Genomic DNA, 13085 nt, shown 5'->3' with positions numbered 1-13085 from the left:
TAGACTTACTACTATCGAAACCAAATTACAGCAGCAGGTAGTATCATTACCTACCCCCAAACCACCCGAAGTACCTTGTCCGAACACTATTCCGCCAAATTTAACTGATCGGGTAACCACCACTTTAACCACTGTCACCCAGGCTAAAGCTATTAATGCCCCGTCCATAGCTCAAAACACAATGAGATCTAAGCGAGTAGCCAACTCGGGCCCTGTTGGCCCAGCGGGTAGATTATATCCCCCGGATCAGGCATCTCCCTCAGATTCTCCATTACATCTTCCTCCAGAGTCATGCCCTTACACCGTCATCTTGGCAAATGTTCCAAAATTAGAAGATGGAAAAGCTGAACACTGGTCTGCCCTGAAAAATAAGGTGCTCCATTTTTTAAGCAACAAAACCGTTGTGGGTGAGCGTCTGTTTGATAATTTTAAAATGGTGAGAAGGTTTCCCCGGGTAGGGAAAACCAAGAAAACGTTGATTGGTGATTGTGTGGTGGTTAACTTTGGCTCCCCCAAACTAGAGAATCACATACTAAGGCAAACTGGTTCAGTTCTAATTAATCACAATCACGTCAATGTCCTTCCACTGGGGTACTTCTACCCCCCTCCTAATATTAGCACCACTTCAAACCTTGAACGCCCTTCCCTAAGCGAACCCATTGGCCACATTTCTCTAAGTAACAGGTATTAGTTATTATGTTCCCTAGACCAAAACGACTGACTGACTGGCTTACAGTCACCAGTAAAGGAAACTTCCCCTGTTGCCAGTCATGGGATCTGTCCACCAGTTGCCCTAGCAACTCAACCTTCAAGTTTGTGGATAGAGGGGGGACCCATAGCTAACTCTGCCATTAGCGTGTTGTCATGGAATGTGGCGGGCCTCCCATCTAAATTGAATAATCCCGAGTGGTCTCTATTTATTGAACAGTATGATGTATGCATGTTCCAAGAGACTTGGGCTAGATCCAAGCCTGCCAGTATGGGCTTCGCCATATTTGACAAATCAGCTACCCACCTGGGCAAGGGACGACCGTCAGGAGGTTTGTCTACCTGGGTTGACACGCATTTAGGGTGCGAGGCTAAAGAATTAGATACCCATTCCATGGACATTTTGTGTGTGGTTCTTACTTTGCCCAACGAACTACCTGTTGCCCTGATTAATGTCTATTCCCGACCTGTTGCAAGAGGTGCAACCTCTTTAACTTTGGACGCATTGTCTGCCTTTTTAGAAACAATTCTCCCTAACACCAGGATGATCATTGGTACCGATTTTAATACCCAATTCGAACCCCTTAAGGGTTTGGCACCTGACACTATATATGATGAAGACCAATATTGGTCAATTCCAGAATGTAGTCTTCCGCCTGTTATTGCCTGGACTCCACTAGCATTGCAAACAAATGCCTTTTGTTTAAAATTCTCACTCCGGGCTTGCAACGGCCGGTTCCCGGCAGGTACTGCATCCAACATCACATTTAACAGACTAGGATCTACATCAATTATCGATTATATTCTTGTTGATACTGGTAGTTCGGATAGAGTTCTTGAATTCAACATCAGTCCCCGCAGTGATAGTGACCATAATGCCCTGCATATAAACATCTGTTTATCAACTGGCAAAAATCATGTTTTAACACCTGGGAATGTAGTCCCCGACCTGGTCCAAGTAAACAGAGGGAGAAGAGTACGTTGGGGGGACCTCACCCTCTCCCAAGAAAAGCTGGCCAGGCTGTATCAGACTGCACTCCCTTTTTTTGCAAATGCAGACTCCTTAGCGATTGAAACATGTTCTCTGGATTCTAGGCTAACTATCTGTGAAAACCATAAAGAATTAATGTATACTTTGGCTCCCTTCTTTGTTAACTATAGTAAACCAAGGGATAAGCCCAAACCCAGTCATCAATGGTTTAATAGAAATTGCAGAGCCGCTAAGCAAAACTTACTGAATGCAATTAAGAGTAATACAAGGATAGACCTATCGGAAGCACGGGCCGCTTACACTTGGGAACTGAGACATGCTGGGAAAACCAGAAGTGGAAAGACATCAGGCAGCCCTGCTGGTACGGGTTCTTAGAGCCTTCTGGAATTTGGTCAGTGAGGGCACTAGGAACCACAAATCTGCCATTGAGCCAAATATTAGTGAGGATGTTTGGGTTGCTCATTTCGAACCCCTTTACGCTTCCCCAGTTAATGGCTCCTATAACATAAGGGAGGGAGGCCAAGAAGAACCAAGAGGGGTCACTGGGCCACGTATTCAACTAAGTGAAGTTAAGTTTGCACTGGAGAAAATAGCCCCGAATAAAGCACCAGGGCTGGACAGAATACCTGGAGATCTTTTCCGCAGTGAAGTCTCAGTCTGGGGTCCCTATCTTACCTTGTATTTTAATGCTTTATTGGAGGGCATCCACATGCCCCCTACGTGGGCGGGTGCCGAATTAATACCCATTTTTAAAAAAGGGTCCCCACTCCTGCCATCGAATTACCGGCCCATAAGCCTTCTGGATGTAACCCAAAAAATCTTCGCTTGTGTTCTCCTTGAGCGCCTACAAGGATGGATGGAGGAACTTCGCATTCTAACACCACTACAAGCTGGGTTTAGAGCACGGACATCCACGGTCGACCAGATTTTCAGATTACAAATGATTCACTGGAAGACCGTGAGTATAAAGAGTGGCACTCTATACTTAATACTTGTAGATCTGAAATCTGCGTTCGGCCTGGTCCCCAGAGAGAAGCTGTGGTCGATCCTCTTGGAGATGGGGGTCCCGGTTTACCTTTGCCAAATGTTTGCTCGCCTGCATGAGGGAAATTATGCTCAAATCAGGTACGGCAAATATGGCAATCTAACATGCTCAATCCCAGTCAAGCGAGTAGTCCGCTAGGGATGTGTCCTGGCCCCAACACTCTTTGCCCTATTCGTTAATGGGCTCATTGACCATCTCAATAAAGGCCCTAACATTGATGCCCCTAAACTGGCAGGGCGTAGTGTGCCAGCCCTGACGTCTGCAGACGACACGTTGTTGCTGGCTAAGTCCCCGATGGGTATCCAGAGGATGCTCGACAACTTTGTTGTCTTCTGCAAACATCGGGGCCTGGAGTTAAATCTCCCGAAGACCAAATATATGGTCTTTAACGGTGGCAAAAGTACATGCAGCAACCCGACCCTGGAGGCCCAACTGCTCGAAAGAGTGGTGGTGTTTGACTACCTTGGCATCACCTTGACAGAGAGTATGGACTGGGGAGCGCAGATTAATAAGTGCAACTTGAAGCTCACCCAGGTGTCAGGAGGCATCCACAAATTCTTCAAGGGAGCATCACACAAGCAGGTCCATGCACCCATGGAAGCCTACAGGGCACAGGCAAGAAGTGCTGCGTTATATGGTGCAGAAATTTGGGGCCATTGTGCACTCTCATCCCTTGAACGCACTGAGAATGTGTTCATTAGGCAGCTTCTTAGCCTCCCCAAAAGTACACCACTGATCCCGTTGAGAATGGACCTAGGAATCAGATCCATTGCCGAGGATGCTGCACTTAGACCATTAACCTTCTGGAGACGCTTGTGGAGCACTCCCGAGCTAGCCCCATATAGCGAGGAATTAACTGAGATACTGGGGCTGAAGGGGGTGGGCAAGATACCCTGGTTGAGACACCTTAAGGCGCCATGTGTGGAATTGGGATGCGTTGACCTGTGGGATGAGCTCCAAACTGTGTCCCAATCATTAAGTAGGAACACACTGGTGACTGCCTATAGGGAATACCGGCTCTCCAAAATAATGCGTAGTTCTTCATCGGGACGGCTGACAAGTGAATTCCTTACAATTAAAAATACTTATCAGGCAGAGTCCATCCTGGATAGCATCCAACCAGTGCTGGCAAGAAAATTGTTTCTTCAGTTCAGGCATGGGTGCCTCCCCCTACGATCGTATGTTAAAAAATGGGCGGGACAGGTTACGATTGAATGCCCTGCTTGTGGTTTAGTGGATGAAACTGAGGTGCACATTTTTTTCCAATGTGATTCCTATAGGTCGCCAAGAAGACACTGGCTTGTACAAATCTGTAAGACCTTGGGCACAAGACACTTTAGAGAGGCCTATAGAATATTGAAAACTGACCTGCACCTCCCAATAGTTTACACTGTTTCCCGTTTTTTGTTCTCAATGTGGTGTATGAGGAGGGAGTTTCTGGAGCCTTCCCCTTAGTGGCCGAATGTAGTATACGGTCTGCTCAGGCCTGTTAACACTCTTTTGACCTATGGTATATAACTTTTAACTGTGTCTATTTTAAAAAGAGCCTCTGCTCCTGTTTTATAAATTATTTTATTACCCTTAGTGGCTTTTAGTATGGTTTTAATCTTTTTCCATGTGTAAAAGTACTGACCATATGCACCTGCACTTTATTCTAATTGTTTATTCTATGGCGACTGGATGTAAAACTGTACCAATTTTTGTTAATTCCTGTGGTAATGATATATGTTTTATTCATTCTTGTGACGCTTTTATGGTCAATGTACCGAAATAAAGCTTTTAAAACGAAACGAAAAAACTTAAATACATTATTTAGTCTTGTGTGTGTATTAAAACGTGTCCAAAAAAGAAAAAAAAACAAAGAACGAGCCTGGACCAGAGAGAGGGGCAATAGTGAAAAGTTTAACAGATTGGAAGGAACAGGGAAAGAAACAGAAGGAGAAAGGAGATAAATTGGATGTCAGTAGAGAGTGAGGTGGGGTAATTTTCAAAAATGCAAGGAAAGGAGCAGGGGGAAGAAGAAATCTGGAAAAATGGTCAGGGAAGAGTAGTTAGCAGGTGTTCAGAGTGGATGAATCAATAGACAAGTGTGATTGGGGAAATGAAGTTCAAAAGTTTTCTGCATAGAAACAGGAAAGACTTGAAAAAAGCCAAAATTCAAACAAGCATAGGCAAAGCCAGTAGGTCTGGCATTAGCTGCAAGGCTTTCAGTTTTACGCGAGTTTACACGTAGGTTTGAACCGGGAAAATAAAAGTTGTTCAGTCTGAGTTACTTTTAACATTGTATGCATGAATAATGGTGACAGCAGACAAAAACACATACTTTGATTATTAGCAAGTATAAATGCTAAGAATTAGAAAGTGGTGTGAGGAGATGAGGAAGAAACAAAGTCAAGAAAATAACTGAGGACCAGTGGTTTAAGCAGAAGAGGCGAGGATGGACGTGTTCAAAGGGTCAGGAGGAGGAATGGGGTGTCAGGAGGGAGAGGGGAAAGGTAGATGCAACTATTTCATGAGTAGGTGGGTTTCAGATGGTTTTTAGAGAAGAAGATTTGACATTTCCTACGACTGACTTAAGTTGCTGTAGATCTGAGTGGGATTTTTTACAGTGACCTTTTAATTTAACCCCTTAAGCGCTGACGTCGGCCAATGGCCGACGGCAGTGCTACCTCCCCAGTGCTGCCGTCGGCCATCGGCCAACGGCATTCCACCCGCGATCGAAAACGGCTGCACCGCGGCGGGAATTACCGCCGCGGTAAACGGGTTAAAAAAAAAAAAATTAACAATTTTTAGATAGCAATCCCAGCCACCAATCCTGAGGAATGAAAAGAAGCATTGCTATTATAAGAGCTTCAAGGAGGTTACATCTGTAATTATGCGCTACAAACTTCCACACAGTCGTAGAAATATTCATTGTGTCGGCCATGAATGGATGAAAGGTTGTTTGGTGATGTAATTTCACCACAATCCTAAGGGTTGTAGCGGTAACATCTTCGACCACGCCCACTTTACCAATTATGACACACTCAGAACCGATGACCCGCTTCCCTTCTACCCCGATGATGGTCTTGTATTAAATGATCATTAACAGTGAAGCATATCTATTAAACGGCTTTAAATTATAAACAGCCATTTAAAAAAGCAGAAGCTAAGGGCATACCGACTTAAAAAAAATAGTTTTCCCTGTTTTATCAATATTTTATTTAAACAGGGACTTGTCTGGCAAAGAATTTCCAAATGGCTTTATCCTGAGGCCTTCTCGCAAAAATCAGAAGATGCAGCAAACTGTAAACACAATTTAGAAACATTCTATTACAGAAATGGGCAAGGAAACACTCAAACCGAAAGAGGTAACAGCTGTGCTTACCACAATTAAAATAATTTAAAACAAATTAGAAAGAGCAGCATTTATATTGGGAAAATTCAAGGGCCTTTAAACATTGCCTCAATCCCTCAAGCAGGCGAGGCCTCCCTCCTGACCTTGGTGACACCTATAATGCTTTTGTGGCCTTTGGCCACATTGTGAGACTCTGCCCCTAGATGCAGTCCTCACCCCGTGGCGAACTGCGTTTATAGGCTTTTTTATTAGGTCCACGCTGGTCAGCGCTTGCACTGCTCGTATGGATTTGAAACTCCGCCCATATTTTTCATTGGCTTGTTTCGTTGTCCTTTGTGAATGCTGGCTTATGATTCATTAGAAGGCTTGTTAGTCCCTTCTCAGTACCACCTTGTCATCATTTGTTACCTCCCATAAGGACGGGCCCTTGTACTTCTGTTGTTACACGGTATGTCTTATTTAGTCTGTAAGCACTATTTTCTTTAATGAGTTTCTCCTACTACAGGAACGGCATGCTTTCCTGCAACATTCAGCGCTCCATGCATGCTTTCACTTTCCAAGCAGCCCGGGACACTGGCCGTCGCTTCTTTGAAATGAAATAGGTCTCGCATTGACGGGAGTTTGAGCTATTGGCATTGTAAATGGCAATGCCTTTTATTTATGTGAATTATCAAAACATATGAATAAAAGGTATTGTCATTTACAATGCCAATAGCTTAAACTCTCGCAAATGCGAGACCTATTGCATTGCAAATACTTGTTTAAGAAATGGGGCCGAATAGTACATTTTATAACACAATAGTCCTAAGAAACTGGCGAAAAACCTATAGATTTGCAGACCGTACAAATATATGTGTGGCATTTGACGTGGCCCATCATTTTTCAGAATGTACAAAGCATCTCTCTAGCTTCTACCTTACACTTTACCTGACTTTCCCTCCCACCCGTCCCAGTCTTACAGCTGAAAATGTCCTTGCGAGATACAGGATGTAAAATAAAAAGTCACACAGATCTCACAATCTGCGCCTTTATCCTGTAAAGTTGCCCAAAGGTTACATAGACTTTACAGCCCAAAACAGAGCAATATTTCTGTAACCCACAGGTATTCCAGGCGCCGACTGCAGACACCTGGTAGGTTCGGACAGCAGACATAGGTTACACTAATGTTACAGTGTCAGGCGTGCATCGATAATCATTCAATAAACATATATCATTATAGATCATAAAATGCCTCCAGAAGAGTCATGAAGGAATCACAAAGGCAGCAAGTGAGTGCCTCCTGGCACAGTGACACAAAGGAAAGTAGACCCTAACATTAAAAAAAGAAATTATACCACAACAAGCACTTTCCTTCTAATGTCAGAATACATTAGTACTCACACATCAGCTCTGAATATCCTTATATACATTCAATTTTTTGTTGATAAACATAAACTGCCCAAGTGCTGGGAAAAAACACTTATTTTGGGCTGTAAATACAACTTGGCTCGAAAAACACATTTTCACCAAATAAAACATGTAATTCTCTGAAAAGGCATTGTCCCCCCCAAGCCCCCCCCCCCCCCACACTGTTTAATGTTGACTAAGACCATTGACCAATTCTCCTAAACATCGGATTGTTGTTTTTATGTATTATTTATTTATTTATTTATTTTATGATTTATAGAGCGCCTGGTGACCCGAAGGCATCCCCGCCCTGTAGAGTAGTGAGATCCAGAAGAGGGGGAACAGGGGGAACTATTTGGGGAAGAGGAAGGTTTTAAGTTTCTTACGGAAGAGGGCGTGGCAGGGTTCAAGACGCAGTTTGCGAGGAAGTGCGTTCCATTTTGAGGAGGCATTGACCGAGAAGCGGCGGCCACCGGTGCGAGACTTCTTACATTTTGGAACTATGGCCAGATGTTCACTGTCAGAGCGAAGGTTTCTGGGGGCTTTGTAGGGGGTGACCATGTCTTTAAGGGCGGCAGGGCCAGCCCCGTTGATAAGTTTATGGGCAGTGCACAGGGCCTTAAACTCTACTCGCTGGCGCACAGGGAGCCAGTGCAGAGCTTTGAGGGCCGGTTTGGTAGAGGCTCTGGGAGGGAGATTCAAAATGAGCCTCGCCGCAGCGTTTTGTGCACGTTGGAGCTTGGCCAGGGTGAATTCAGGTGCGCCGAGGTACGCGGCGTTACCATAGTCAAGCCGAGCCAATATGAGCCCTTGAACCAGTAGTTTCCTGGATAGGGGGGGAAGGAGAGGAAGAATCTTGCGAATTGACCGCAGGAGGCCAAAGCATGTTCCAGCGGTCTTGGCTGCCTGGGTCTTCATGGAGAGGTCCTGCTCCAGCCAGAATCCCAGTGTTTTGATTTCTTTATTAGGCGTGGGGATATCACCAAAGGCGTCCGGCCAAACTGATGGAGGGATGGAGGACCATTTATTGCCTAGAAGCATGATTTCGGTTTTTGCACCGTTCAGCTTCAGGGAAGATTCGCACATCCAGGTGTGAATATCCTGCAGACAATTCAGCAGGTTTTCTGGGTGTTTGTCCAGGTGAGAAAGAGAAACGACAAGTTGCGCATAAGGGGTCACAACATCTTCCAGGGGGGCCATGTAAACATTAAACAGGGTGGGACTAAGCGAAGACCAAAAAAAATAATGTTTTCCTCAAACAGAAGCTTTTGCATATGAACTTTCTCCAGATCATATGCCAGGGACGGGCTCTGTAGGTCATCATTGACGGCAGCATCATATGTTATCAATGTGTGCCAGGAATGGCCACCAGGTACCAGGGCTGACTACTCCTCCCAGATCACTGCCAGAGATGCCTTTTCGTTCCCCATGGAGGCACATCAGATAAAAGAGATGGCCACCAGATCAAATATTTGATGCCAATGGTGGGGCCGTAATGGCCCTCAGAACTCAGTGAGACTTTTCGCGTGCAAGGAGGGTCTCAGGGCACCTGCATGCAAGGCGTAGGCGCTATATGCCAGAAATGCCCATCAGATGCCGGGGTGGCCTTCTTTACGCAAGGGATGGCAGAGTAAACAAAAGAGCGGCACCGCGTGGTAGTGACTGCTACTACATACCAAGGATGGTTATCATCTGCGTAGCAATGGCATTTTTTCAGGAATTAGAATAAAAGAAACCCGGGGGGGTGGAATTCTTTAGAAACATAAGTATCCGTCTCGCGCACAAACACACAAGCATTATGGCACAGATTCTCCAAACCCGCACTTTGTTGCCCCTTATCCCAGTGCTGCCTTTTGGGCAAAGTGCCTTGGCACACTGTCTTGATGGAAATGACCTGCCTAGAATATATATAGGGAGAAAGGGGGAGGGGCAAGGTGGAAGGAGTGAAAGCAGCTGTGTGGATGGAGTGATGGCCCAAAAAGTGCGCGTTAGAGAACATATTCCCACTAAGTGTCTAGCCTCAGATTGGAGGACAGGCCAGAGAGCATCATCATGGGTGTGGGGTCCAGCAGAGAACGTATCACATGAACTAGGACGTGCTGGGAGCATGGGGTTGCGGATGTATCACTTTAACATTACTCATATTCACAATATCAGGCAGACCGGAGTGTAGTGGTAGTGATGTGCCCAGGTTCACAGGGTGCATTTGGTCAAGGGACGAAGCAAGGATTCGAAACTATGTCTTCACCTTCAAAGCCTAGCATTTACCCACTACATCACATCTCTTCTACAACATTTCTGTCTTATCCTGAAAAATAAGTACATTAAACAGTATAATGTTCCTTGCCAATCCATTCTGCTTTTTGTCTAGGGAAACACTTGTGAAATGTCGGCAGTTACATCAGCAGGCAGCAGGTCAGTGTGTTTGTCATTCCTTCCCCTTCGTAGTTTGGTTCACTTCCAAAGTTTTGTTTTTTATCGCTGTGGACAAGTAGCTCTAAGGAATTCCCGCATGTATGTCCATATTAAAAGACAAAATCTAAATGACATGTCGGAATTTGATATATAGTATTAATGAATGGGAGGGCGTGCCTTCTCGTATCTTGCCCCCTTCCATTGGAACAGACTACGCTGCTGTTCCTCTCTGGGACAATTTAAGAAAAGTTCAAAAACCTGGTTGTTCTGGGGTGCTCGCCGGGGTGAGGGCTCTGCCAGTGTGCTGCGTGCGCCGAGAGATCCCCCTGGGGATGATTCGCTGCGCTTTATAAATGTCAAATAAATAAATAAATGTACTATATCAGTTGATTAAAAAAACATATGCAATATACGTCATGTATAACCCCTTGAGCTACAGGGGGTCTAAAATTATATCATTAGATCGCCAGATGTAAACCTGCAAGTCAAGGATGAAAATTACAGCAAAGCATCCCAGGCTTCTATCCTTGATAAAAGGAGTACCAGTGAACTGGGAAGCATTAATGCCTATTATTCAGAAACCTGGAAAATATCCTGTTTGCAGCGTGTTTGTGATTTATAACCAATGGTCGTGCAGATACCACCGCAGCCATTTGTGTTTCTAATACAGACATTGAATTATTGTTCACTGCTTGGCAGCCCATTGTGAAATCACCAAATGCACTCAATACCAGCAGGAGAGACTGCACAATCGAGGAAATATTCCAAAACATAATATTACAGGTGGAAGCCATCTTCCTAAAAACTCGAGATCTGAAGCACTGCCTCTCCAATTCAACCTTGAGATAATCCCTAGTGCCTGGAAGCAGCACCTTATAGCACCTTGTAAGAACTGCCCAAGTTATTCAATAAATTGCTAGCTTTCTATGGAAAATGTGTAGGATTTCATTTGGAAAATCATGTAGCAGTTACTGCATTGTGCGGGTATAAACATAGTATGTATTGCAGTTCCTACAGAACCATCACAGTTGAACAAGTTGCACGGTTTTGTTGGCAGAGAAGGGAAGCATTTGGGACTCACAGTATCGCCCGTGCCCACATGTGTGATCCGTGAAATTGTACAGCAAATCTGGATATTAACATAATCTGTCCTATACAATTATCCCACAGACACCCGATAGAAGAAAAGTGGTTTCTAAGCACACAGAAGAATTCTGCTGATATTTTTCTTTTATTAGGCCATGCAATAGTTTTGTTAGCTAGCTTTCAAGACCATATATGTCCCTTGTTGAGACAGTTCCATGGGGGACAGCTCAGCATTAGAATTTCTGGAGCTTCCCAGGACATTTTAAAAAGAGCAGTGCAAAGTGGAAATTTGCTCATAGCCCCAAGGTAGGACTTTTTGCACCCTCACTAGAAAAATACCACTGCATTCCGATTGATTGCTTAAGAAGAATTCCTCTGTCTTTCTTTGCACTTGCCACCAGATTCCAGCCTCCTCGTTCCAGCCCCCTGGGCTATGAAAACAGAGGCGGTGAGAGAAGTGAGCACACTCAAAAAGTAAACAGCCTTTCGTGCTTCTACGCGATGTGATCTGTGCTGAGAGGCCGCGCGGCTGCACAACCCGGGTGTGCACGGCAGCCTCCCTGGCGCTCACTTCCGGATTCAGAGTGTGTGCCCTCCAGGGCTGCATGCGCCAGGCTGCCCTCCACAGCAAGGCTGCCCAGGTGTGCCAACCTGCCGCTGCGAAGGGGCCCGATGCCCAGCCTCCTGTCGGAACTGCATGCCTCTTCCAGCAGCATGCCCCTGGTTGAGACAGGTCTGCCCGGCTGCGGATTGCGCCAGGCGCACCCACATGTCTCTGCAGCTCGGACTTCTCAGATGTTGACAAGTAATCTGCGAGTTTGTCCAGGGGTCAGGGGGCGCTCTCTGCTTACAGTAACACGAGCAACGTTCACAAACAGCAGAAAAACACAACACACATCAGTTTAAAAGAAGGGAGCAGGCACGTACCTGGAAAAGGGGTGTCCGCCTGCCCCCGCCCGGTGCGCTCCGTGCCCTTTCCTTCTCTCTCTCCCTTGGTATGTGCAATGCAGGCAGGTGAAGAAACTGCACACTGCCGCCTGCCTCTCCCGCCTCCTCCCACTGAGGAGGCGAAGGGGAGGGCTGGCCGTTGTAACCCCACCCTCGGCGCGCACCGCACACTTCCTCAAAATGCTGCTGCCTTTTCTGAACACTCACACTTACCACAGGCGCTGAGGTAGAGGCAGGAGGCGACTCGGGCGCACACGCGCACACAGGAAGCCGTGCCCGCTGCCTCCGGGGCACAAATAAAGCCGAGCACTAGCGCGAGCCGTGCCCCTCCTGGTCACAGGTTGCCCCTCTCAGTGCGCACGGGCGCCGTCGTGCAGGTGCTGCGTGTGCGCAGCGCGTGCAGTGCCCGTGCTGACGCACGCAGCGCGCGCAGGGGTGGTTTATAAAGTGCGCCCACATGCCTGGATTCACTTTCCTTTATTTTCTCTTGTAAAGACAGGGTGCGGTTGCCAGCCTGCTGCTATGGTGAACTATTATCGACATTAATAAATCATACAAAATACCTAAGGAACCGCCTGCTAGTCCTGTGGTTTCATCATTTGCTTCTTGAGCTCTAATCCCGGGTTTTCCAACTGATGTACTGTTTGATCTTTGACTAATGGCATTATTTGAGAGTGAGTGATTTTTTAATCTTCTCTTGTAGGTTGTGTTAAGGAAAGGCGCCATAACAAGCTACCCCCCATATAGAGAGCTAAGCAGACTGCTCATGCATAATATGAGATTATTTATGCATGGGTGGGGGGAAGCCTATGCTCCCTACCTAAAGTGGATGTGCTCAACGAAAACACCTCCCAGGGGCTACTTCCCCCCCCCCCTCCTTGCTCATTTAGCTGCGTCCCTTTTACCTTAAATTTACACCACAGACAACTTGATTTGGTGCCTTAAAAGGTCGCAGTTTATTCACATACAACATGGTTGTGTACATTTTCGTATTTTATTGGTCATTCATAATATCCATGGTAATGCCTATCCCATTGTCCTTGTTAACGTCTTGTACCTTCCCTTTGGTTGTGCGCTCTCCAGGCATTGTCTTTTGCAGGGTTGCCCCTTTTCACTCCCCTTCGTGTTCACAGTTCCAGGCTTCAACTTGCTACCAAATCTGGTTGGTG

At 45.9% G+C, this 13085-nt stretch overlaps 1 protein-coding gene across 1 annotated transcript in view; it reads right to left on the bottom strand.

Annotated features, from left to right (window-relative positions):
• The window catches only part of LOC147709465 (protein-tyrosine kinase 2-beta-like), a 368771-nt gene extending 356765 nt beyond the window's left edge, over nucleotides 1-12006 (bottom strand). Inside the window, exon 1 of the mRNA XM_086925999.1 lies at nucleotides 11896-12006. The gene's annotated coding sequence lies outside the window, so the exon portion shown is untranslated. The remainder of the gene's footprint in view (nucleotides 1-11895) is intronic.
• Between the last annotated feature and the right edge of the window lie 1079 nt (nucleotides 12007-13085).

Source organism: Lissotriton vulgaris, chromosome 6, assembly GCF_964263255.1.
Source record: "Lissotriton vulgaris chromosome 6, aLisVul1.2, whole genome shotgun sequence".
Classification (NCBI taxonomy): domain Eukaryota; kingdom Metazoa; phylum Chordata; class Amphibia; order Caudata; family Salamandridae; genus Lissotriton; species Lissotriton vulgaris.
Note: the sequence above shows the minus strand (reverse complement) of the source record. Positions and strands in the feature narration are given on the sequence as shown.